Source organism: Hermetia illucens, chromosome 5, assembly GCF_905115235.1.
Source record: "Hermetia illucens chromosome 5, iHerIll2.2.curated.20191125, whole genome shotgun sequence".
NCBI classification, from domain to species: Eukaryota; Metazoa; Arthropoda; class Insecta; order Diptera; family Stratiomyidae; genus Hermetia; species Hermetia illucens.
Window position 1 is genome coordinate 69,420,348 of NC_051853.1, and position 8,065 is coordinate 69,428,412.

The following is an 8,065-nucleotide window of genomic DNA, read 5'->3' on the forward strand; positions in this document are numbered from 1 at the left end:
TCTCTATCTATCCTATTACCACTAGATGTGTTGATGAAAGGGCGGCAGTGGCAGTAGATAGACCGCACTTTAAGAAAGGGTGACGGATGCATTGCTGGCTACTCCCTGCAATAGAACCCACTTTCCCTGAGAGACCAACAAGTGGGGCGTCCAAGAACCACATGACCAAAACGGTAGAACAGGAGTATAGGCCTCTTGTGAAGACATGGAGATAGCTAAAGTGCATTTTATCGCGCCAGGAACGATGGCGCGTGATGGATGCGTTATGCTCCGTTTAAAAAATATTGATCACCATACACCACTAGCGACATCGTTTCATAAAAAAAATCGGAGCTATTTCAAATACAGACGGGCAGACCGAAACCGATTTTAATAAGCTTTTTACACAAAACCTAAAAAGGTTCTTGCAAAATGGAGAAGCTTTATCACACGCAAAACTACGATGTATGGTCACAACCTGCATTCGGCGCACGATTTTTAGATCTGAGTTTGGGGTAGACAACTGCAGGTTGAATCATTTATAAATTACCACTTTTATCCTTACTTTCCATAAAGGTACTTCCTGAGCAACACCGCGAAATGCAGTATATCGTCGGTTGATGAAGACAGTCCCGCAAAGACTTTCAGAGGAGGTAGCTCGGTTAAAAAAAGAAGTAAAAATTAATCCACTACCATTTCCCGACAAAACCTTCTTTAACTAATTTTTCTCCTAACACTATCAGTTTACTGGAGACACAACCGGGAGAATTTTACGACCTCAGCTTGAACTTCTTCTTTTTCTTCAGCTTTTGTCCCGTCCACAAGCAGAGTCGGCTCGTCGTGATCGGTTTCGCCATTTGGCTCTATCGAATGTCTGATCTGGGTGCAATCTCGAGGCTTTTAAATCCCCATCCAGCGTATCAAGCCACCGTTGTTTCGGCCTGCCTTTTGGTCGTTTACCATCGACTTCGATGTTCAGACCAATATTGGCAAGTGAATTCTGGTTAGCACGAATTGCGTGACTATACCATCGAAGACGCCTTTCTCGCAATTTTTCCACGATCGGTACAACTGCATAACGGATGTTATTAAAACGTGCCACGCCACTAGTCCAATGCAACATCTTCCTCGCAACACGCCCTTCATTGTCTTTTATAGTCGGTCAACACTCAGAACCATAGAGGGCGACAGGACGGATGATATTGCGGAACACCAGTTGTGGAATGCCACTTCATCAAGGTCGCGGTAATGCGTGAAGCAATTTCATAACGCACTTCTCCATTAGCTGATAGCGTTGACCCGAGGTATTTAAATCGCTCATTTCTGGGCAGGTAATTGCCACTGACCGACTGTGCCTGTTTCAAGGTTCAATTTGAGACAGTGTTGCATGAGGCGATCATTCCATTTTTGGACAAGTTGCTCGAGATCATTTTTGCTATCAGATGCTAGGAAAACGTCATCTGCATAAAGCAATGTGTAGGGTGCTGGACGTTGGATATCCCAGGTGACGAGACCAACAGAGACACGAAGCGGTTTTGATACACGCGCCATACTTGGAACTTTACTTTTCGGATCGTGGTAGAGCAATTGAACCCAGCGAACGAGTTCCTCTGGCACTAAGTGTTGTCGTAAAGCATACCAGATGAGTTCGTGGGGTACACGGTCAAACGCTTTCTCTAGATCCAGAAATGCTACGTAAAGAGGGCGATGCTTCTCACGGTGTTTCCACATCAGTAACCGCGCAGCGTGTATTGCGTCAGTAGTTCAGCAGTTTTTGACAAATCCGGCTTGATTCACGGTTATTTCAATGATTTCACGGATACGGTTGTCAAGAATGCGTTCAAAAGTCTTTATGATATGGGAGAGTAACCAGATCGGACGGTAATTTGAACATTCTGCTGAACTACCTTTCTTTTTCCACATTGGGACAGTGGTACTTTCTTGCCAGTCAGATGGTTTTCTTCCTTTCTGAATAATCCGATTAAAGAATTCACTGAGCTACAGTGTTGGGTCCCAGCTCTTCGCTTTCCACAGCTCAGATGCGATATCATCAGGTCTTGTGGCTTTCCCCGATTTCATTTGTTTTATTGCCTCCTCGACTTCAGTTGCGCTTTTAGCAAGTCGATACATATCTCTCTGGCCATCCCGAGTGTCCAGTTTATTGTCAAGTTTTTTGTAATGGTTCGCTCGGGTGATAGCGACTGCTTTCTTTGCTTCCCAATTGGCATTCTTATAAATTTGACAATTGGCAAGCGTTTAGTCGTCCAGAATTTTGTGGTAGAGGCGTTCCTTTTCACGGACCTTCATTTCGACATCATCATTCCAGAGCCAAGTATCTTGGTTGATGTACCGCTTACCCGGCTTGGTGACCCCGAGGGTTGCAGAGTCCGGTTTATGGATCGTGTCTTTCATTTGGTTCCACGATTCTTCTACATTCGTAATGGTCAGTAATCGCGTAAGTGAGATTATTTCTTCTTTCTTCTCACCAAATCAACACTATTTAATGCGCCGCGGGCCAGTGCGTTCCTCACGCCGTTTTATCGGTGGCTTAATTCGCAGGACGGCAATCAACGACCGATATTGAAGTGCGATGGTCTCGTAGGGAACGACTTTGCAATCAGTGACAATGGTAAAATGTCGGCGTCGTATGAGAATATAGTCGATTTGCGTTTTACTGTTCCCACTATAAAATGTAGAAAGGCGAGACAATCGTTTGATTAACCATGTGTTCATAAGTACATGGTCATGGGTGTCCGCAAAATCGATTATACGCTGGCCACCCTCATTGCGCGTTCCGAACTCCTTTCCCCCATTGAGTGTGTGGGTTACCAAAATAGAGAAGTTTGTAGCCATTTTTACCGCGTTCGCGTTCAATGTCGCAGCTTTTGGCACCAGACCATCGCAGAGCGCAGATATCAATGCGCCTTTTCCGAAGGGTTCTTGCGAGTTCCTCGGTATTTCCAGTTAGGGTACCAACATTTAGCGTGCAGACACGTATTTGTTTTGTTCGTTTAGTTTGGACTAACTTGCTTAAGTCGTGATGCCGTCCATGGGTCAAGACCCCTTGCCCATTTCTCGACTGCACCGGGGCCCGTCCTGCCGCTTCGACGGAGGTGGACGCCTTAGCATTTCTCCGAGGCTTGTGACTCAATCCGATCATCATGTTTGTAACGACATTGTATGAATTTTCCTCGTCGGCTTGTCGCGGGACTTGTCACCAAGAGAGATCAATGAATGTTATGAAAGCAGGACAGAGTATTTTCCGTGCGCAAGTTGAAGAAGTTTGATGCTAGTGAGTTTCAATTCTACAAAGTATCAACTTAAGGGGTAAAGCTATTAAAGAGGATGGCCTATTTCGGGAAATTTTCCGAAAGAATTTATTAGACATTTTTCTCAACATATCAAACTTTAAAAACTTGATTGGGCAAAAATGGACACTAGACTAACTGTTGCCAACCTAACTGCGCAATTTATCTCTGAGTGAGTGAAGCATTATCAGGCCTAACACTGCTGTTGGTTATTGGTTGAATAAGCACAGTCTGAAATTGCTTTAACTGGGCACATCTTCCCCTTCTAGTGTTTAGTTGGGCGGTAATGGTTTGCTTTGAATAGTCCCTCGAATATCTCACCAAACCCACAATAAGACGATCTTGCGATGGTGAATGTGGTATCTTGATATCGAAGATGGTGTTTCGTTCCCCTTCGACAACCTCCCAACGTTTGTCTACTCACGTGTCAAGGGCAATTGGTTAGTTGGTCTTTCTTGTTCCAGAGAACACGTATGAAAACCAAACGCGCCCCCTAATTCAAACACGACCATTTTTATTTTAATTTTTTATAATTTTATACACAAAACCCTATTGCTTTTTAACTTCTAACCCTAAAATTCGTTTGAATATTTCAAGGTTAATATAGAAATTTAGTAAAATTTTAGAAACGATCACTAACATTTTTTTGTTGTTGTTTATGCAGATTTCACCATGCTGCATATTACGAAATGCATTACTAACGCTTGTACCTGGCAAAAGAAAAACTTTTTGCATAGAAATCTGGGATCTAATGGGACCACCACTGGTGAATGCCGGCTAAAGGTGCTGGGTAGTCCGATTGAGGGAATAACATGTTAGTACAAATTGCCCGCATTTAATCTAATTTGCATTGTGAGGAGTTTCTGTTGGAGATAAGTACCAAGTAGTGCGCTATTTCTAGGGAAATTGATTTAGTATATTATATTTCCCATTTAAATATAAGTATTGAAACGTGGGTGTCCGGATAGCTGAGTGGTTAGAGCGCAAGGCTGTCGTACGGAAGGTCGCGGTTCAAATCTCACCGGTGGCAGTGGAATTTGCATCGTGATTTGACGTCGGATACCAGTCGACTCAGCTGTGAAAGAGTACCTGAGTCAAATCAGGGTAATAATCTCGGGCGAGCGCAATGCTGACCACATTGCCTCCTAGTGTACCGCTACGGTCTTGAATGAAGTGCTCTAACACACTTCAAGGCCCTGATCCAACATGGATTGTTGCACCAACGATTATTATTATTATTGAAACGGACTAACCATTGATTGATTTCGCAGATTGATGATGAAAGTTTGTCCGTTTCCCTGCAATGGTGTCCTTTTCGTTATCCAGCATCACATTTAATGGAAATTAAGTCGGTTATATGGGTGAAATCTGAATTAGTAACGTATGATTAATTGGTTTTCACCAATTGAGCAATCTGCTTTAAAGTGAAATTTTGGGATATATCCTCATAACTTTGAAATTGGGCCAATCATTGTTTCGATTGCTACGTAATCTAACTTGGAATTCAATGCTTTATGAATGCTTTATGGTAGTATAACATTTCCATTGGAGTTTCAAGAACTCTTTTACGGAAGCCTGGAGTCGCTAGGACCTATTTGTCCTATCGGATATGAAATGCATTCTACTTCAGGATATTCTGAATTTTCGAATTCCAACGAAAACTGATCAGACAAGTCACTTTTTCCCGTTGTTAATGGAAGGCTTGACAACTAACTGAAACAATTACATAACTAAAATTCTATAATCAATCTATATTATTCTTGTAAACCAACCATAGAGCTCTGAGATAGAAGCTCCTTTTCTACTACACATTTATTTTATAACCAGGACTTCCTCTCCTAAAGCAGACCGCGCCTCGTAGACATCTGAGGTAGGAAAAGCATCTTTTCTGGGTGTGATCCGTCGTCGATCTTCCCTCTCAATCACGGCACTCGGGTCATACGCTCGGTCAAACCGTTATATTTTTTTTGCTTTAATTTTCTGCTTTAGCTCGCATGTTTACTTCTGTTAGGTATTGGCAATATCTGGTTTTTTTTCTGCTGAAAGCAGAAAAGAAGTGCCTTGAAGTCATCAAGCATCAAGGAGGAAAAACAAGATCACCGGTGCAACTTCGTCTGTTGGCGGGGAGCCGTAGATTCTCCTCGAATACCATCTCCGCAGGGCCCTCTGTGAATTTCCCTCGATGGGCTTTACGAAGGCAGAGGAGGAATAAAGCAAAGGACTGCGACTACGGCGGATCGTCGGGAGCCATTAAGGCGGTCTTCAGCGTCCGGTGTCAACTTCCCAGCATCCCATTGGACTGCGGGTGATATGCAGTGCTTCCGTGGCGTTCGAAACCTAGAAGCTTGTCTAACCCAAATTGCATTCCCTGGTCGGTGATAATTACGGCTGAAGTCTCTACGCGCGGAATCCATTCTCGACAGTGGGCCTCGGCACATGATTGTGCAGTAATATTAGTCAGAGATGTTGCTTTAGGCTCCGCCTGAACCTGTCGATGATTGCTAGGCAACATTTGTAACCATGCGAGTATCGCAAAGGAATTAGTTGGTGAAGCTCAATTGCTGCAGTTGGCGAGAAGACGGTTTGTCGGGCTTTTGTTAAATGCGAACATAAGGGGGCTTGTGATCCATGAATAAAGTGAACGGCCTGCTCTCAAGGAAGAAACGGAGGTATTTTGAGCTGGATTTAATTGCTTTGTTTGTTTGTTCACCCGTTGGTGAAGAGCAACGCCTACCATTGTACCATTGTGTTTGAGGCATCGACGAACACAGCTAGGGGTGCACGTGGTCGAAGAACTGCCAGAAGTGCAGCATCAATCAACTGTTGCTTGACGGTTTGGAACGCTCGGACGCCTCTGTAGACCATGCAACTTCGTGCGATTCTTTTGTTTTGGGCTCAGGATATGACGGTAAAAGTTTAGTATGGCCAAGAAGGCAGATTCTTCGCCGTGATCGGTAGGAAAAGGTTTCTGATCCCTTCAACTTTGTCTGGGTCTGGTTGAATTCCGTTAGGTGAGATCAAATGGCCGAGAAATGTGCTTCTGTAAGAATATGCATTTTTCAACGTTTAGAATAACACCGGCTTCAAAAAGACGTTGAAAAATGCATTAGAGAGGGCCCCAGATTCGGAAGAAGAGGCGACCAACGCGTCATCCATGTACACGATTCAGAAGTCTTAGTTTCGAAGAACACAGTAGGTGAATCTCTGGATTATATGTGCGCTTCATTGCACAGACCGAATGTCATCCTGGTGAATTCGGAGATTTCGACAGGTGTTCAAATAGCCGTTTTCGGTATGTCCTCGCGACCTACAGGAACTAGTAAGGACCAACAGCTATTGGAAAGTCCACATAGACCGTGTTCCATGAGATCTTCAAACTCTTTCTTTGCAACAGTCAATTCCTGTGGTGAGAGAAGGAGCACTTTTGAGGAATATAGGGGAGCCGGTAGTGTTGACGTGGTGCTGCACATCATGCTTAACCACTGCGAGAAACTACTTTCAGGAGTGATGTTGCCGTACTTTCTGAGAAGTGTGCAAATGCGGTGGTCCACCAGCAGCACATAGTGAGACAGGAAGTCTGCACCTGAAATTGGGATGTTGTAGTCAAATCGCCACGAAAACGTTCGGCGCAATCCGAGACTCACGTCCACCCAACAGTAGCCATAAGTACAGATTAGAGAGTAGTCCGCGGCCGCCAGTCGCAGGTTTTAGGGTATTGGTGTGTTTGGACGGGATACGGGGTGAACTGACACCTTCTCACACTTGTCGACGAAAACATCGTCTGCATAGAGGGTGACAAATTGGAAGGCCACGTTGTACTGCGCTTCGGGTAGCCGACTACCCAAACGCTCATTTCGGAAAGCAGACCTCGACTTTGACTGCGATCGAGATCTACATACCTCGGAAAAGTAAAGTACTCACAGTGGCTGTCAACTTCGAGACTGTAGACTCCTCCTCTCTAGTGAACTCACCGTTTGTTTTAGGTTGTTGTTGCCGGGCATCCCAGGACACTTTCGCGGCTATGGTCCGCGCGTACACCTTGCGGATTTTGTCGGCAGTGGCGGACAGCACCTCCAGCGACCCCGAGTCCGCGCAAGCGAAGATAGTGCGGGTGCACTCTGAAACCCGCTGTATTCAGGACTTTGACAGTTCTGTGGTGACCAGCTGCCTTACTCATCGAAGCAGTCAGCTGAGATTGCGTGATTCAGCTTGGTCTCCTCACTCAATAATAGCCGGCGTATGAACTGTCCATTTAACCGAGCGTATTAACAGCCCTACAAGACATCCAAGACCAGCCTGGGGGTCTCCTCGCCGAGACTAATGAGCGCGTGGCGTCAGTTGTGACGTCCACAAGCGCGAATTGGACTTCCTATTGGCAGAACCACGCCACTGGATTGTGTTGTCAAAAGATGGTGCCCTTACTGCTACGACTGCGTCTGGGGGCATCGTGATGCCGGATGTAATTTTCTCTTCTTGCGACATATGGCGGTGATGCCTATCGAGTTGAGCGGGCTGAACGTCGACGTAACACCGAAGTCGAACGGAAAACCAGGCCGGGGTGAATAGAAAATATCAAGTCCTCGCGAACTAAGCGGAGACTGACCAGCACCACCAAAAACTTCATGCCGTCGCTTGCAGCGAGTGTACACTTTTATTGTATTGATCAAGTAAATTTGTGGAAAAGACAATTACATAAGTTCTAAAAGCACAGTATGGCTGGTTCCGGAATTATCGGCAATCTCGGTCACCTTGCCACCTCTGGCGTACATGAAAACGTT